Here is an 18,161-nt window from a genome sequence, read left to right on the forward strand (position 1 = left end):
GGCCCTGGCAGCCAAGATAACCAGAGTCAGAGATGTTCTGGATGGTGGAGGAGCGGGCTGGATGGCGCCAGCGGCATTGGCAGAACGGATGTCCTGGCGCTATGTCCGGTACGCGGCCAAAGCCATCGAGAAGCTAAAAGCCCTGACTCCACCAGGTGTGTCGAGGAGGCTCAAGTGTGTGGAGCGATCCCATCCGATCTTACCTTGTTTGGAACAAATACTCATCAGCACGAGGCCGTGAAACCTCTCGGGAATTTGAGCCATCTCGGAAATTCCCTCCGTGCCATGTCACTCTGCGTGGAGGGATTTCCTGTACAGGCTGCTCCTGCATTCTCAACTTCCTCACCCTCACCCTCCGTCCGGCCGTCTTGCCGTCCAACGGAGGCAGGGGACCCAATGGGAGGCTCTCTAAGCGGGAGTCCTCTCCTGCACCATTGGGGATCTGGGGTGGAGAGTGTTGCATGGACCAGTACTGTCCAATAGGTTTTTAAGTCATTTTACGGACTGCCAGGCTGTCTGTAATTTTTGCAGCCCCTGTTGCACTATTTGAAGGGGCTGCTCCTCAATTTCTGGCTCCGATTTGGTCCCACGCCACCCGGGCGGTGGGGGGGTGAGCAAGTCCGAGGACCTCTTCATGGGTCTGCTCCTGGACCTGGCCAAGGTAATCTACAGATCCAGGTTGGACAAGGCCCGTGGGAGCGGTCGTTCCGACAGTCTGCTTCTCCTCTGCTGCATTCTCCGTGCCTGGGTGGCCATGGAGAAGGAGCATGCGGTGTCCGCCGGTACACTTGAGGCTTTCCACGACCGGTGGGGACCGCAGGGACTGGAATGAGTAGTGGACATCAGTGATAATATTATTATTTAATTTTATAAATTTCCTTTTTTTTATGGTTTCGTTCTTTGTTAGTTGCGCCCCTCTAAAAAGGGGCACTTTTGTTTGGTATTTCTTTGATGACACTGGGGCAACCCAATGTCTCATTATTGGTTTAATAAGAAAAGGCACACTGAGAAAACTTAACATTAACCGCTCTGCAGTAAAAGATAGTGAGTGGGATAGAGAAAGTAAACCTGAAACCATGCACTTGGATCTGCCAGGACAGCTGGAGAAGTGGACATCGGCTCAGGGTGGTAAACAGCAAGTTGAAGACACACGTCCGGAAATATTTATACTGAGGGTGATTGACAGCTGGAACATGTTACCTGGAAGAGTGATTGAGTCTAGGACTCGAAAGACTGCCCACTCGATGCTGCAATGGGAAAGCAGTAGAGTTGGTCATTTGGAAAGCTTCTTTGGAAGCACATGTGACCCGTGACCTCCGACCTCCACCGCCTAGGGGGACAAGGACAGCAGGCACATGGGAACACCGTCATCTCCAAATTCCCTTTCAAGTCACGCCTTTTTTTATTCATTTATTGAATGTGGGTGTCACTGGCAAGGCCAGCATTTATTACCCATCCCTAATTGCCCTTGAGAAGGTGGTGGTGAGCCGCCTTCTTGAACCGCATTTGCAGCAGGATTGTACAACTGAGTGCAGTTGCATTTCAGAGGGTAGTTAAGAATTAACCACATTGCTATGGGTCTGGAGTCACATTTAGGCCAGACCTGGTAAGGACAGCAAGTTTCCTTCCCTAAAGGACATTAGTGAACCAGACGGATTTTTATGACAATCCAGTAGTTTCATGGTCACCATTACTGATACTAGCTTTTTTATTCCAGATTTTATTTAATTAACTGAATTTAAATACCCCAGCTGCCGTGGCGGGATTTTAACTCATGTCTCCATATTATTAGTCCAGGCCTCTGGATTGCTAGTCCAGTAACATCGCCTTTCCTTCATCATTCCTGGGTCAAGATCCTGGAACTCATTACCCAACAGTATTGTGGGAGCACCTTCATCACACGGATTGCAGTGGTTCAAGTAGAAGGCTCATCACCACCTTCTCAAAGATAACTAGGGATGGGCAATAAATGCCGGCCTTGCCAGCAACACCCACATCCCAAGAATGAATAATAATTTTTAAAATAGGCTGAAGGGCTTTCCTCAAACGAATCAATTTGTAACCTGTACTCCGTCTCATTCTAATTTCTGTTTTGGAGATGAATGAAATACAGAACTGTGAGTACATTCCCCACAGCTTACAGCTGGTACTAAAGTGCTTTGCCCGCTATACTGGATGGATGATCAAACCGAGAAGTGCAGAATAAAGACAGTGTCAGTTGTGCTTTAGTACTTGGCCCAAAATTTCTTCGTGGCACAATTTTCCGGAAACACTAACAGTCATCAATATCCTAAAGAGGAGATTCAGGACAATAAAACTCGAGCCTCTACAATGAGTAGCTCCTGTCGCTCAGCCAGTATTTCGCCACACTCCTGATACAAACAGTGGCAATGATACAATTTTAAAGGGGGTGCAGGAACAGAGAGACTTGGGGGTGTATGTACACAAATCTGTGAAGGTGGCAGGTCAAGTTGAGAAGGCTGTAAAAAAGCAGACAGGATCCTTGGCTTTATAAATAGAGGCATAGAGTACAAAAGCAAGGAAGTTATGCTAAACCTTTATAAAACACTGGTTGGGCCCCAGCTGGAGTATTGTGTCCAATTCTGGGCACCACACTTTAGGAAGGATGTCGAGGCCTTAGGGTGCAGAGTAGATTTACTAGAATGGTACTAGGTATGAAAGACTTCAGTTACGTGGAGAGACTGGAGAAACTGCAGTTGTTCTCCTTGGAGCAGAGAATTTTTTTTACACAGCGAGTTGTTATGATCTGGAATGCACATCCTGAAAGGGCGGTGGATGCAAATTCAATGGTGACTTTCAAAAGGGAATTGGATAAATAGTTGAAAAGGAAAAATTTGCAGGGTTATGGGGAAAGTGCAGGGGGAGTGGGACTAATCGGACAGCTCTTTCAAAGAGCTGGCACAGGTCCAATGGGCCAAATGTCCACCTCCTGTGCTGTATGATTCTATGTAGGACTCCACTGTAGTACTGAGGCACTCATCTCCTACAAACCAGGTGAACAGTTAGCAGGTACAAGCTGAAGGGCATTTAATTAACACTTCAATTTGCCTGAAATCAGTAGAGCTTTTAAAACGGTAAATAGAAAGTATTAAGTAATTGAGGTAATCGCACTTTAACGAGGTGCGAAGAGTTTATTAAATTGCTGGAAATAGCCAGAGTGCTCAAAACATTGTAAGTGATGCCTTTTATCATTGACTCCGATGGTGATGGAAAACGGTGACGGGAAATGGCCCGGCATGAATGGATTCCCATGTGCGGTGTAAGTGGACTGTAATTGCAGTTAGGATAAGCAACAGGAGCCATTAATGGGCGGAAAATGATGGCTCGGGGCGCGCAAGTTTCCGAGCTGCCAGAATTGCTGAGGTGGAAAATCTCCTGTTACCTTTATTTATTTTCATCAGGGTGTTCTTGGCACTCGCAGCTTGCTGTTATTTGTAAAATTCTTCAGTATTGCTGCAAACCAATTTGCATCATAAATATTGATTTAAAGTATAAACTGTAACGATAATGTATTGATTGCAAATGTTATTTGAGTTTGGATGTTACAGTAGTGTCGCACTTTAATGTAATGTTTATAAAAGAAAGTTTTCATGATCGCTACAAAAATTCCATAGCACAATGATTTGTATGACTTTAAGTTAATAAATGTTTTAAACCAAGATCTCCAGGTAATTCCTGTCATGTTTGTTACCTGTCTCCCTCTAGGTGATAGCTCAGAGACGTCATCGAAAGAAAACCAGTGCGCAACAGTGATCTGTACCGCCGATTTTAACATGATCCAGTGAGTGATGGTGTGGAGTCTGCACTGACAGACTTAAAGCAGTGCGCTCATATCGGAATCATTTCTGCAGTTGCTCTTCACTTTCTCAGGGATTGCCCAGTAACATTGTTTGCTCTGGCTGTCGACTGCTGATTTCCAGTTTTCCTACAGTTGCAATATTTTTCAAGCATCTCCTTCTCCAGATCTTTCAAATGGGCCCCAAGCCGGGTGTATGTGGTAGTGCTGCAAACCACTGATTCTGGTACTATGGAACAACGGACACTGCTTCCAAACACTAGTTCCTGAAAAGAGCAATGACTGAGCACCTACAGCCCTCTGGGGTAGAGAATTCCAAAGATTCACAACCCTCTGAGTGAAGAAGTTTCTCCACTTCTGAGTCCTAAATGGCCGACCCCTTATTCTGAGACTATGCCCCCTAGTTCTAGATTCTCCAGCCAGGGGAAACAGCCTCTCAGCATCCACCCAGTCAAACCCTCTCAGAACCTTGTACGTTTCAATGAGATCACTTCTCATTCTTCTAAACTTCAGAGAATATAGGACCATGAGGGTATCAGACTTGACTATCAACCTGGCAGTTGATTCCAAATATTCCTCTCCCCCATGTGCACAGTATTTCTATCTGATCTGTCTATTCCCCTTCTGAGTACAGTATTTCTATCTGATCTGTCTATTCCCCTCCCCTGAGTACAGTATTTCTATCTGATCTGTCTGTTCCCCTCCTCTGAGTACAGTATTTCTATCTGATCTGTCTGTTCCCCTCCTCTGAGTACAGTGTTTCTATCTGATCTGTCTATTCCCCTCCCCTGAGTACAGTATTTCTATCTGATCTGTCTATTCCCCTCCCCTGAGTACAGTATTTCTATCTGATCTGTCTGTTCCCCTCCTCTGAGTACAGTATTTCTATCTGATCTGTCTGTTCCCCTCCTCTGAGTACAGTGTTTCTATCTGATCTGTCTATTCCCCTCCCCTGAGTACAGTATTTCTATCTGATCTGTCTATTCCCCTCCCCTGAGTACAGTATTTCTATCTGATCTGTCTGTTCCCCTCCTGAGTACAGTATTTCTATCTGTCTATTCCCCTCCCCTCCTGAGTACAGTATTTCTATCTGATCTGTCTATTCCCCTCCCCTGAGTACAGTATTTCTATCTGATCTGTCTATTCCCCTCCCCTGAGTACAGTAATTCTATCTGATCTGTCTATTCCCCTCCTCTGAGTACAGTATTTCTATCTGATCTGTCCATTCCCCTCCTCTGAGTACAGTATTTCTATCTGATCTGTCTGTTCCCCTCCTGAGTACAGTATTTCTATCTGTCTATTCCCCTCCCCTCCTGAGTACAGTATTTCTATCTGATCTGTCTATTCCCCTCCCCTGAGTACAGTATTTCGATCTGATCTGTCTATTCCCCTCCCCTGAGTACAGTAATTCTATCTGATCTGTCTATTCCCCTCCCCTGAGTACAGTATTTCTATCTGATCTGTCTATTCCCCTCCCCTGAGTACAGTAATTATATCTGATCTGTCCATTCCCCTCCTGAGTACAGTAATTCTATCTGATCTGTCTATTCCCCTCCCCTCTGAGTACAGTAATTCTATCTGTCTATTCCCCTCCCCTCTGAGTACAGTATTTCTATCTGATCTGTCTATTCCCCTCCCCTCTCCGTACAGTATTTCTATCTGATCTGTCTATTCCCCTCCTCTGAGTACAGTAATTCTATCTGACTGTCTATTCCCCTCCCCTCTGAGTACAATATTTCCATCTGATCTGTCTATTCCCCTCCTCTGAGTACAGTATTTCCATCTGATCTGTCTATTCCCCTCCCCTCTGAGTACAGTAATTCTATCTGATCTGTCCATTCCCCTCCTCTGAGTACAATATTTCTATCTGATCTGTCCATTCCCCTCCCCTCCTGAGTACAGTATTTCTATCTGATCTGTCTATTCCCCTCCTCTGAGTACAGTATTTCGATCTGATCTGTCTATTCCCCTCCTCTGAGTACAGTATTTCTATCTGATCTGTCTATTCCCCTCCTCTGAGTACAGTATTTCTATCTGATCTGTCTATTCCCCTCCTCTGAGTACAATATTTCTATCTGATCTGTCTATTCCCCTCCTCTGAGTACAGTATTTCTATCTGATCTGTCTATTCCCCTCCTCTGAGTACAGTATTTCGATCTGATCTGTCTATTCCCCTCCTCTGAGTACAGTATTTCTATCTGATCTGTCTATTCCCCTCCTCTGAGTACAGTATTTCTATCTGATCTGTCTATTCCCCTCCCCTCCTGAGTACAGTATTTCTATCTGATCTGTCTATTCCCCTCTCCTGAGTCCAGTATTTCTACTGTAGGTTGTAGAAGTTTGGAACTCTCTTCCGCAAACGGCAATTGATACTAGCTCAATTGCTAAATTTAAATGTGAGATAGATAGCTTTTTGGCAACCAAAGGTATTAGGGGATACGGGCCAAAGGCAGGTATATGGAGCTAGATCACAGATCAGCCATGATCTTATCGAATGGCGGAGCAGGCACGAGGGGCTGAATGGCCTACTCCTGTTCCTATGTTCCCTCCCGAGTACAGTATTTCGATCTGATCTGTCAATTCCCCTCCTCTGAGTACAGTATTTCTATCTGATCTGTCTATTCCCCTCCTCTGAGTACAGTATTTCTATCTGATCTGTCCATTCCCCTCCCCTGAGTACAGCATTTCTATCTGATCTGTCTATTCCCCTCCCCTGAGTACAGTATTTCTATCTGATCTGTCCATTCCCCTCCCCTGAGTACAGTATTTCTATCTGATCTGTCTATTCCCCTCCTCTGAGTACAATATTTCTATCTGATCTGTCCATTCCCCTCCCCTGAGTACAGCATTTCTATCTGATCTGTCTATTCCCCTCCCCTGAGTACAGTATTTTTATCTGATCTGTCCATTCCCCTCCCCGAGTACAGTATTTCTATCTGATCTGTCCTTTTCTCCTCCTCTGAGTACAGTATTTCTATCTGATCTGTCTATTCCCCTCCCCTGAGTACAGCATTTCTATCTGATCTGTCCATTCCCCTCCCCTCTGAGTACAGTATTTCTATCTGATCTGTCCATTCCCCTCCTCTGAGTACAGTATTTCTATCTGATCTGTCCATTCCCCTCCCCTCTGAGTACAAAATTTCGATCTGATCTGTCTATTCCCCTCCCCTGAGTACAGTATTGCTATCTGATCTGTCCATTCCCCTCCCCTGAGTACAGTATTTCTATCTGATCTGTCCTTTTCCCCTCCTCTGAGTACAGTATTTCGATCTGATCTGTCTATTCCCCTCCTCTGAGTACAGTATTTCTATCTGATCTGTCCATTACCCTCCTCTGAGTACAGTATTTCTATCTGATCTGTCTATTCCCCTCCCCTCTGAGTACAGTAATTCTATCTGACTGTCTATTCCCCTCCCCTCTGAGTACAGTGTTTCTATCTGATCTGTCCATTCCCCTCCCCTGAGTACAGTATTTCTATCTGATCTGTCCTTTTCCCCTCCCCTGAGTACAGTATTTCTATCTGATCTGTCTATTCCCCTTCTGAGTACAGTATTTCTATCTGATCTGTCTATTCCCCTCCCCTGAGTACAGTATTTCTATCTGATCTGTCTGTTCCCCTCCTCTGAGTACAGTGTTTCTATCTGATCTGTCTATTCCCCACCCCTGAGTACAGTATTTCTATCTGATCTGTCTATTCCCCTCCCCTGAGTACAGTATTTCTATCTGATCTGTCTGTTCCCCTCCTCTGAGTACAGTATTTCTATCTGATCTGTCTGTTCCCCTCCTCTGAGTACAGTGTTTCTATCTGATCTGTCTATTCCCCTCCCCTGAGTACAGTATTTCTATCTGATCTGTCTATTCCCCTCCCCTGAGTACAGTATTTCTATCTGATCTGTCTATTCCCCTCCTCTGAGTACAGTATTTCTATCTGATCTGTCTATTCCCCTCCTCTGAGTACAATATTTCTATCTGATCTGTCTATTCCCCTCCTCTGAGTACAGTATTTCTATCTGATCTGTCTATTCCCCTCCTCTGAGTACAGTATTTCGATCTGATCTGTCTATTCCCCTCCTCTGAGTACAGTATTTCTATCTGATCTGTCTATTCCCCTCCTCTGAGTACAGTATTTCTATCTGATCTGTCTATTCCCCTCCCCTCCTGAGTACAGTATTTCTATCTGATCTGTCTATTCCCCTCTCCTGAGTCCAGTATTTCTACTGTAGGTTGTAGAAGTTTGGAACTCTCTTCCGCAAACGGCAATTGATACTAGCTCAATTGCTAAATTTAAATGTGAGATAGATAGCTTTTTGGCAACCAAAGGTATTAGGGGATACGGGCCAAAGGCAGGTATATGGAGCTAGATCACAGATCAGCCATGATCTTATCGAATGGCGGAGCAGGCACGAGGGGCTGAATGGCCTACTCCTGTTCCTATGTTCCCTCCCGAGTACAGTATTTCGATCTGATCTGTCAATTCCCCTCCTCTGAGTACAGTATTTCTATCTGATCTGTCTATTCCCCTCCTCTGAGTACAGTATTTCTATCTGATCTGTCCATTCCCCTCCCCTGAGTACAGCATTTCTATCTGATCTGTCTATTCCCCTCCCCTGAGTACAGTATTTCTATCTGATCTGTCCATTCCCCTCCCCTGAGTACAGTATTTCTATCTGATCTGTCTATTCCCCTCCTCTGAGTACAATATTTCTATCTGATCTGTCCATTCCCCTCCCCTGAGTACAGCATTTCTATCTGATCTGTCTATTCCCCTCCCCTGAGTACAGTATTTTTATCTGATCTGTCCATTCCCCTCCCCGAGTACAGTATTTCTATCTGATCTGTCCTTTTCTCCTCCTCTGAGTACAGTATTTCTATCTGATCTGTCTATTCCCCTCCCCTGAGTACAGCATTTCTATCTGATCTGTCCATTCCCCTCCCCTCTGAGTACAGTATTTCTATCTGATCTGTCCATTCCCCTCCTCTGAGTACAGTATTTCTATCTGATCTGTCCATTCCCCTCCCCTCTGAGTACAAAATTTCGATCTGATCTGTCTATTCCCCTCCCCTGAGTACAGTATTGCTATCTGATCTGTCCATTCCCCTCCCCTGAGTACAGTATTTCTATCTGATCTGTCCTTTTCCCCTCCTCTGAGTACAGTATTTCGATCTGATCTGTCTATTCCCCTCCTCTGAGTACAGTATTTCTATCTGATCTGTCCATTACCCTCCTCTGAGTACAGTATTTCTATCTGATCTGTCTATTCCCCTCCCCTCTGAGTACAGTAATTCTATCTGACTGTCTATTCCCCTCCCCTCTGAGTACAGTGTTTCTATCTGATCTGTCTATTCCCCTCCCCTGAGTACAGTATTTCTATCTGATGTGTCCATTCCCCTCCCCTGAGTACAGTATTTCTATCTGATCTGTCTATTCCCCTTCTGAGTACAGTATTTCTATCTGATCTGTCTATTCCCCTCCCCTGAGTACAGTATTTCTATCTGATCTGTCTGTTCCCCTCCTCTGAGTACAGTGTTTCTATCTGATCTGTCTATTCCCCACCCCTGAGTACAGTATTTCTATCTGATCTGTCTATTCCCCTCCCCTGAGTACAGTATTTCTATCTGATCTGTCTGTTCCCCTCCTCTGAGTACAGTATTTCTATCTGATCTGTCTGTTCCCCTCCTCTGAGTACAGTGTTTCTATCTGATCTGTCTATTCCCCTCCCCTGAGTACAGTATTTCTATCTGATCTGTCTATTCCCCTCCCCTGAGTACAGTATTTCTATCTGATCTGTCTGTTCCCCTCCTGAGTACAGTATTTCTATCTGTCTATTCCCCTCCCCTCCTGAGTACAGTATTTCTATCTGATCTGTCTATTCCCCTCCCCTGAGTACAGTATTTCTATCTGATCTGTCTATTCCCCTCCCCTGAGTACAGTATTTCTATCTGATCTGTCTATTTCCCTCCCCTGAGTACAGTATTTCTATCTGATCTGTCTGTTCCCCTCCTGAGTACAGCATTTCTATCTGTCTATTCCCCTCCCCTCCTGAGTACAGTATTTCTATCTGATCTGTCTATTCCCCTCCCCTGAGTACAGTATTTCTATCTGATCTGTCTATTACCCTCCCCTGAGTACAGTAATTCTATCTGATCTGTCTATTCCCCTCTTCTGAGTACAGTATTTCTATCTGATCTGTCCATTCCCCTCCTCTGAGTACAGTATTTCTATCTGATCTGTCTGTTCCCCTCCTGAGTACAGTATTTCTATCTGTCTATTCCCCTCCCCTCCTGAGTACAGTATTTCTATCTGATCTGTCTATTCCCCTCCCCTGAGTACAGTATTTCTATCTGATCTGTCTATTCCCCTCCCCTGAGTACAGTAATTCTATCTGATCTGTCTATTCCCCTCCCCTGAGTACAGTATTTCTATCTGATCTGTCTATTCCCCTCCCCTGAGTACAGTAATTCTATCTGATCTGTCCATTCCCCTCCTCTGAGTACAGTAATTCTATCTGATCTGTCTATTCCCCTCCCCTCTGAGTACAGTAATTCTATCTGTCTATTCCCCTCCCCTCTGAGTACAGTATTTCTATCTGATCTGTCTATTCCCCTCCCCTCTCCATACAGTATTTCTATCTGATCTGTCTATTCCCCTCCTCTGAGTACAGTAATTCTATCTGACTGTCTATTCCCCTCCCCTCTGAGTACAGTATTTCCATCTGATCTGTCCATTCCCCTCCTCTGAGTACAGTAATTCTATCTGACTGTCTATTCCCCTCCCCTCTCTGTACAGTATTTCTATCTGATCTGTCTATTCCCCTCCTCTGAATACAGTAATTCTATCTGACTGTCTATTCCCCTCCCCTCTGAGTACAGTATTTCCATCTGATCTGTCCATTCCCCTCCTCTGAGTACAGTATTTCCATCTGATCTGTCTATTCCCCTCCCCTCTGAGTACAGTAATTCTATCTGATCTGTCCATTCCCCTCCTCTGAGTACAATATTTCTATCTGATCTGTCCATTCCCCTCCCCTCCTGAGTACAGTATTTCTATCTGCTCTGTCTATTCCCCTCCTCTGAGTACAGTATTTCCATCTGATCTGTCTATTCCCCTCCCCTCTGAGTACAGTAATTCTATCTGATCTGTCCATTCCCCTCCTCTGAGTACAATATTTCTATCTGATCTGTCCATTCCCCTCCCCTCCTGAGTACAGTATTTCTATCTGATCTGTCTATTCCCCTCCTCTGAGTACAGTATTTCTATCTGATCTGTGTATTCCCCTCCTCTGAGTACAGTATTTCTATCTGTTCTGTCTATTCCCCTCTCCTGAGTACAGTATTTCTATCTGATCTGTCCATTCCCCTCCCCTCCTGAGTACAGTATTTCTATCTGATCTGTCTATTCCCCTCCCCTCCTGAGTACAGTATTTCTATCTGATCTGTCTATTCCCCTCCTCTGAGTACAGTATTTCTATCTGTTCTGTCTATTCCCCTCTCCTGAGTACAATATTTCTATCTGATCTGTCCATTCCCCTCCCCTCCTGAGTACAGTATTTCTATCTGATCTGTCTATTCCCCTCCTCTGAGTACAGTATTTCTATCTGATCTGTGTATTCCCCTCCTCTGAGTACAGTATTTCTATCTGATCTGTCCATTCCCCTCCCCTCCTGAGTACAGTATTTCCATCTGATCTGTCTATTCCCCTCCCCTCTGAGTACAGTAATTCTATCTGATCTGTCCATTCCCCTCCTCTGAGTACAATATTTCTATCTGATCTGTCCATTCCCCTCCTCTGAGTACAGTATTTCTATCTGATCTGTGTATTCCCCTCCTCTGAGTACAGTATTTCTATCTGTTCTGTCTATTCCCCTCTCCTGAGTACAGTATTTCTATCTGATCTGTCCATTCCCCTCCCCTCCTGAGTACAGTATTTCTATCTGATCTGTCTATTCCCCTCCCCTCCTGAGTACAGTATTTCTATCTGATCTGTCTATTCCCCTCCTCTGAGTACAGTATTTCTATCTGTTCTGTCTATTCCCCTCTCCTGAGTACAATATTTCTATCTGATCTGTCCATTCCCCTCCCCTCCTGAGTACAGTATTTCTATCTGATCTGTCTATTACCCTCTCCTGAGTCCAGTATTTCTACTGTAGGTTGTAGAAGTTTGGAACTCTCTTCCGCAAACGGCAATTGATACTAGCTCAATTGCTAAATTTAAATGTGAGATAGATAGCTTTTTGGCAACCAAAGGTATTAGGGGATACGGGCCAAAGGCAGGTATATGGAGCTAGATCACAGATCAGCCATGATCTTATCGAATGGCGGAGCAGGCACGAGGGGCTGAATGGCCTACTCCTGTTCCTATGTTCCCTCCCGAGTACAGCATTTCTATCTGATCTGTCTATTCCCCTCCCCTGAGTACAGTATTTCTATCTGATCTGTCCATTCCCCTCCCCTGAGTACAGTATTTCTATCTGATCTGTCTATTCCCCTCCTCTGAGTACAATATTTCTATCTGATCTGTCCATTCCCCTCCCCTGAGTACAGCATTTCTATCTGATCTGTCTATTCCCCTCCCCTGAGTACAGTATTTTTATCTGATCTGTCCATTCCCCTCCCCGAGTACAGTATTTCTATCTGATCTGTCCTTTTCTCCTCCTCTGAGTACAGTATTTCTATCTGATCTGTCTATTCCCCTCCCCTGAGTACAGTATTTCTATCTGATCTGTCTATTCCCCTCCCCTCTGAGTACAGTATTTCTATCTGATCTGTCCATTCCCCTCCCCTCTGAGTACAGCATTTCTATCTGATCTGTCCTTTTCTCCTCCCCTGAGTACAGCATTTCTATCTGATCTGTCCATTCCCCTCCCCTCTGAGTACAGTATTTCTATCTGATCTGTCCATTCCCCTCCCCTCTGAGTACAGTATTTCTCTCTGATCTGTCTATTCCCCTCCCCTCTGAGTACAGTATTTCTATCTGATCTGTCCATTCCCCTCCCCTCTGAGTACAGTATTTCTATCTGATCTGTCTATTCCCCTCCCCTGAGTACAGCATTTCTATCTGATCTGTCCATTCCCCTCCCCTCTGAGTACAGTATTTCTATCTGATCTGTCCATTCCCCTCCTCTGAGTACAGTATTTCTATCTGATCTGTCCATTCCCCTCCCCTCTGAGTACAAAATTTCGATCTGATCTGTCTATTCCCCTCCCCTGAGTACAGTATTTCTATCTGATCTGTCCATTCCCCTCCCCTGAGTACAGTATTTCTATCTGATCTGTCCTTTTCCCCTCCTCTGAGTACAGTATTTCGATCTGATCTGTCTATTCCCCTCCTCTGAGTACAGTATTTCTATCTGATCTGTCTATTCCCCTCCTCTGAGTACAGTATTTCTATCTGATCTGTCTATTCCCCTCCCCTCTGAGTACAGTAATTCTATCTGACTGTCCATTCCCCTCCCCTCTGAGTACAATATTTCTATCTGATCTGTCCATTCCCCTCCTCTGAGTACAGTATTTCTATCTGATCTGTCTATTCCCCTCCCCTCTGAGTACAGTAATTCTATCTGACTGTCTATTCCCCTCCCCTCTGAGTACAGTATTTCTATCTGATCTGTCTATTCCCCTCCCCTCTCTGTACAGTATTTCTATCTGATCTGTCCATTCCCCTCCTCTGAGTACAGTATTTCCATCTGATCTGTCTATTCCCCTCCCCTCTGAGTACAGTAATTCTATCTGATCTGTCCATTCCCCTCCTCTGAGTACAATATTTCTATCTGATCTGTCCATTCCCCTCCCCTCCTGAGTACAGTATTTCCATCTGATCTGTCTATTCCCCTCCTCTGAGTACAGTATTTCTATCTGATCTGTCCATTCCCCTCCCCTCCTGAGTACAGTATTTCTATCTGATCTGTCTATTCCCCTCTCCTGAGTACAGTATTTCTACTGTAGGTTGTAGAAGTTTGGAACTCTCTTCCGCAAACGGCAATTGATACTAGCTCAATTGCTAAATTTAAATGTGTGATAGATAGCTTTTTGGCAACCAAAGGTATTAGGGGATACGGGCCAAAGGCAGGTATATGGAGCTAGATCACAGATCAGCCATGATCTTATCGAATGGCGGAGCAGGCACGAGGGGCTGAATGGCCTACTCCTGTTCCTATGTTCCCTCCCGAGTACAGTATTTCGATCTGATCTGTCCATTCCCCTCCCCTCTGAGTACAATATTTCTATCTGATCTGTCCATTCCCCTCCCCTGAGTACAGCATTTCTATCTGATCTGTCTATTCCCCTCCCCTGAGTACAGCATTTCTATCTGATCTGTCCATTCCCCTCCCCTGAGTACAGTATTTTTATCTGATCTGTCCATTCCCCTCCCCGAGTACAGTATTTCTATCTGATCTGTCCTTTTCTCCTCCTCTGAGTACAGTATTTCTATCTGATCTGTCTATTCCCCTCCCCTGAGTACAGCATTTCTATCTGATCTGTCCATTCCCCTCCCCTCTGAGTACAGTATTTCTATCTGATCTGTCCATTCCCCTCCTCTGAGTACAGTATTTCTATCTGATCTGTCCATTCCCCTCCCCTGAGTACAGTATTTCTATCTGATCTGTCCTTTTCCCCTCCTCTGAGTACAGTATTTCTATCTGATCTGTCCTTTTCCCCTCCTCTGAGTACAGTATTTCTATCTGATCTGTCCATTCCCCTCCCCTCTGAGTACAAAATTTCGATCTGATCTGTCTATTCCCCTCCCCTCTGAGTACAGTATTTCTATCTGATCTGTCCATTCCCCTCCCCTGAGTACAGTATTTCTATCTGATCTGTCCTTTTCCCCTCCTCTGAGTACAGTATTTCAATCTGATCTGTCTATTCCCCTCCTCGGAGTACAGTATTTCTATCTGATCTGTCCATTCCCCTCCCCTCTGAGTACAGTATTTCTATCTGATCTGTCTATTCCCCTCCTCTGAGTACAGTATTTCTATCTGTTCTGTCTATTCCCCTCTCCTGAGTACAATATTTCTATCTGATCTGTCCATTCCCCTCCCCTCCTGAGTACAGTATTTCTATCTGATCTGTCTATTACCCTCTCCTGAGTCCAGTATTTCTACTGTAGGTTGTAGAAGTTTGGAACTCTCTTCCGCAAACGGCAATTGATACTAGCTCAATTGCTAAATTTAAATGTGAGATAGATAGCTTTTTGGCAACCAAAGGTATTAGGGGATACGGGCCAAAGGCAGGTATATGGAGCTAGATCACAGATCAGCCATGATCTTATCGAATGGCGGAGCAGGCACGAGGGGCTGAATGGCCTACTCCTGTTCCTATGTTCCCTCCCGAGTACAGCATTTCTATCTGATCTGTCTATTCCCCTCCCCTGAGTACAGTATTTCTATCTGATCTGTCCATTCCCCTCCCCTGAGTACAGTATTTCTATCTGATCTGTCTATTCCCCTCCTCTGAGTACAATATTTCTATCTGATCTGTCCATTCCCCTCCCCTGAGTACAGCATTTCTATCTGATCTGTCTATTCCCCTCCCCTGAGTACAGTATTTTTATCTGATCTGTCCATTCCCCTCCCCGAGTACAGTATTTCTATCTGATCTGTCCTTTTCTCCTCCTCTGAGTACAGTATTTCTATCTGATCTGTCTATTCCCCTCCCCTGAGTACAGTATTTCTATCTGATCTGTCTATTCCCCTCCCCTCTGAGTACAGTATTTCTATCTGATCTGTCCATTCCCCTCCCCTCTGAGTACAGCATTTCTATCTGATCTGTCCTTTTCTCCTCCCCTGAGTACAGCATTTCTATCTGATCTGTCCATTCCCCTCCCCTCTGAGTACAGTATTTCTATCTGATCTGTCCATTCCCCTCCCCTCTGAGTACAGTATTTCTCTCTGATCTGTCTATTCCCCTCCCCTCTGAGTACAGTATTTCTATCTGATCTGTCCATTCCCCTCCCCTCTGAGTACAGTATTTCTATCTGATCTGTCTATTCCCCTCCCCTGAGTACAGCATTTCTATCTGATCTGTCCATTCCCCTCCCCTCTGAGTACAGTATTTCTATCTGATCTGTCCATTCCCCTCCTCTGAGTACAGTATTTCTATCTGATCTGTCCATTCCCCTCCCCTCTGAGTACAAAATTTCGATCTGATCTGTCTATTCCCCTCCCCTGAGTACAGTATTTCTATCTGATCTGTCCATTCCCCTCCCCTGAGTACAGTATTTCTATCTGATCTGTCCTTTTCCCCTCCTCTGAGTACAGTATTTCGATCTGATCTGTCTATTCCCCTCCTCTGAGTACAGTATTTCTATCTGATCTGTCTATTCCCCTCCTCTGAGTACAGTATTTCTATCTGATCTGTCTATTCCCCTCCCCTCTGAGTACAGTAATTCTATCTGACTGTCCATTCCCCTCCCCTCTGAGTACAATATTTCTATCTGATCTGTCCATTCCCCTCCTCTGAGTACAGTATTTCTATCTGATCTGTCTATTCCCCTCCCCTCTGAGTACAGTAATTCTATCTGACTGTCTATTCCCCTCCCCTCTGAGTACAGTATTTCTATCTGATCTGTCTATTCCCCTCCCCTCTCTGTACAGTATTTCTATCTGATCTGTCCATTCCCCTCCTCTGAGTACAGTATTTCCATCTGATCTGTCTATTCCCCTCCCCTCTGAGTACAGTAATTCTATCTGATCTGTCCATTCCCCTCCTCTGAGTACAATATTTCTATCTGATCTGTCCATTCCCCTCCCCTCCTGAGTACAGTATTTCCATCTGATCTGTCTATTCCCCTCCTCTGAGTACAGTATTTCTATCTGATCTGTCCATTCCCCTCCCCTCCTGAGTACAGTATTTCTATCTGATCTGTCTATTCCCCTCTCCTGAGTACAGTATTTCTACTGTAGGTTGTAGAAGTTTGGAACTCTCTTCCGCAAACGGCAATTGATACTAGCTCAATTGCTAAATTTAAATGTGTGATAGATAGCTTTTTGGCAACCAAAGGTATTAGGGGATACGGGCCAAAGGCAGGTATATGGAGCTAGATCACAGATCAGCCATGATCTTATCGAATGGCGGAGCAGGCACGAGGGGCTGAATGGCCTACTCCTGTTCCTATGTTCCCTCCCGAGTACAGTATTTCGATCTGATCTGTCCATTCCCCTCCCCTCTGAGTACAATATTTCTATCTGATCTGTCCATTCCCCTCCCCTGAGTACAGCATTTCTATCTGATCTGTCTATTCCCCTCCCCTGAGTACAGCATTTCTATCTGATCTGTCCATTCCCCTCCCCTGAGTACAGTATTTTTATCTGATCTGTCCATTCCCCTCCCCGAGTACAGTATTTCTATCTGATCTGTCCTTTTCTCCTCCTCTGAGTACAGTATTTCTATCTGATCTGTCTATTCCCCTCCCCTGAGTACAGCATTTCTATCTGATCTGTCCATTCCCCTCCCCTCTGAGTACAGTATTTCTATCTGATCTGTCCATTCCCCTCCTCTGAGTACAGTATTTCTATCTGATCTGTCCATTCCCCTCCCCTGAGTACAGTATTTCTATCTGATCTGTCCTTTTCCCCTCCTCTGAGTACAGTATTTCTATCTGATCTGTCCTTTTCCCCTCCTCTGAGTACAGTATTTCTATCTGATCTGTCCATTCCCCTCCCCTCTGAGTACAAAATTTCGATCTGATCTGTCTATTCCCCTCCCCTCTGAGTACAGTATTTCTATCTGATCTGTCCATTCCCCTCCCCTGAGTACAGTATTTCTATCTGATCTGTCCTTTTCCCCTCCTCTGAGTACAGTATTTCAATCTGATCTGTCTATTCCCCTCCTCGGAGTACAGTATTTCTATCTGATCTGTCCATTCCCCTCCCCTCTGAGTACAATATTTCTATCTGATCTGTCTATTCCCCTCCTCTGAGTACAGTATTTCTATATGATCTGTCCATTCCCCTCCCCTCTGAGTACAGTATTTCTATCTGATCTGTCTATTCCCCTCCCCTGAGTACAGTATTTCTATCTGATCTGTCCTTTTCCCCTCCTCTGAGTACAGTATTTCTATCTGATCTGTCTATTCCCCTCCCCTCTGAGTACAGTATTTCTATCTGATCTGTCCATTCCCCTCCCCTCTGAGTACAGTATTTCTATCTGATCTGTCCATTCCCCTCCCCTGAGTACAGTATTTCTATCTGATCTGTCTTTTCCCCTCCCCCGAGTACAGTATTTCTATCTGATCTGTCCTTTTCCCCTCTCCTGAGTACAGTATTTCTATCTGATCTGTCTATTCCCCTCCCCCGAGTACAGTATTTCTATCTGATCTGTCCTTTTCCCCTCTCCTGAGTACAGTATT

The 18,161-nt window shown here is 44.8% G+C and overlaps 1 long non-coding RNA gene across 1 annotated transcript in view; it reads left to right on the top strand.

Moving 5' to 3' along the window:
* Window positions 1-3,740: 3,740 nt before the first annotated feature.
* Window positions 3,741-18,161, top strand: part of LOC137327137 (uncharacterized) — a 38,719-nt gene continuing 24,298 nt past the window's right edge. The window contains exon 1 of the long non-coding RNA XR_010964371.1: window positions 3,741-3,802. This is a non-coding gene — a long non-coding RNA (uncharacterized lncRNA). The remainder of the gene's footprint in view (window positions 3,803-18,161) is intronic.

The sequence above is a fragment of the Heptranchias perlo genome, chromosome 11 (genome assembly GCF_035084215.1).
Source record: "Heptranchias perlo isolate sHepPer1 chromosome 11, sHepPer1.hap1, whole genome shotgun sequence".
In the NCBI taxonomy this organism is placed as follows: domain Eukaryota; kingdom Metazoa; phylum Chordata; class Chondrichthyes; order Hexanchiformes; family Hexanchidae; genus Heptranchias; species Heptranchias perlo.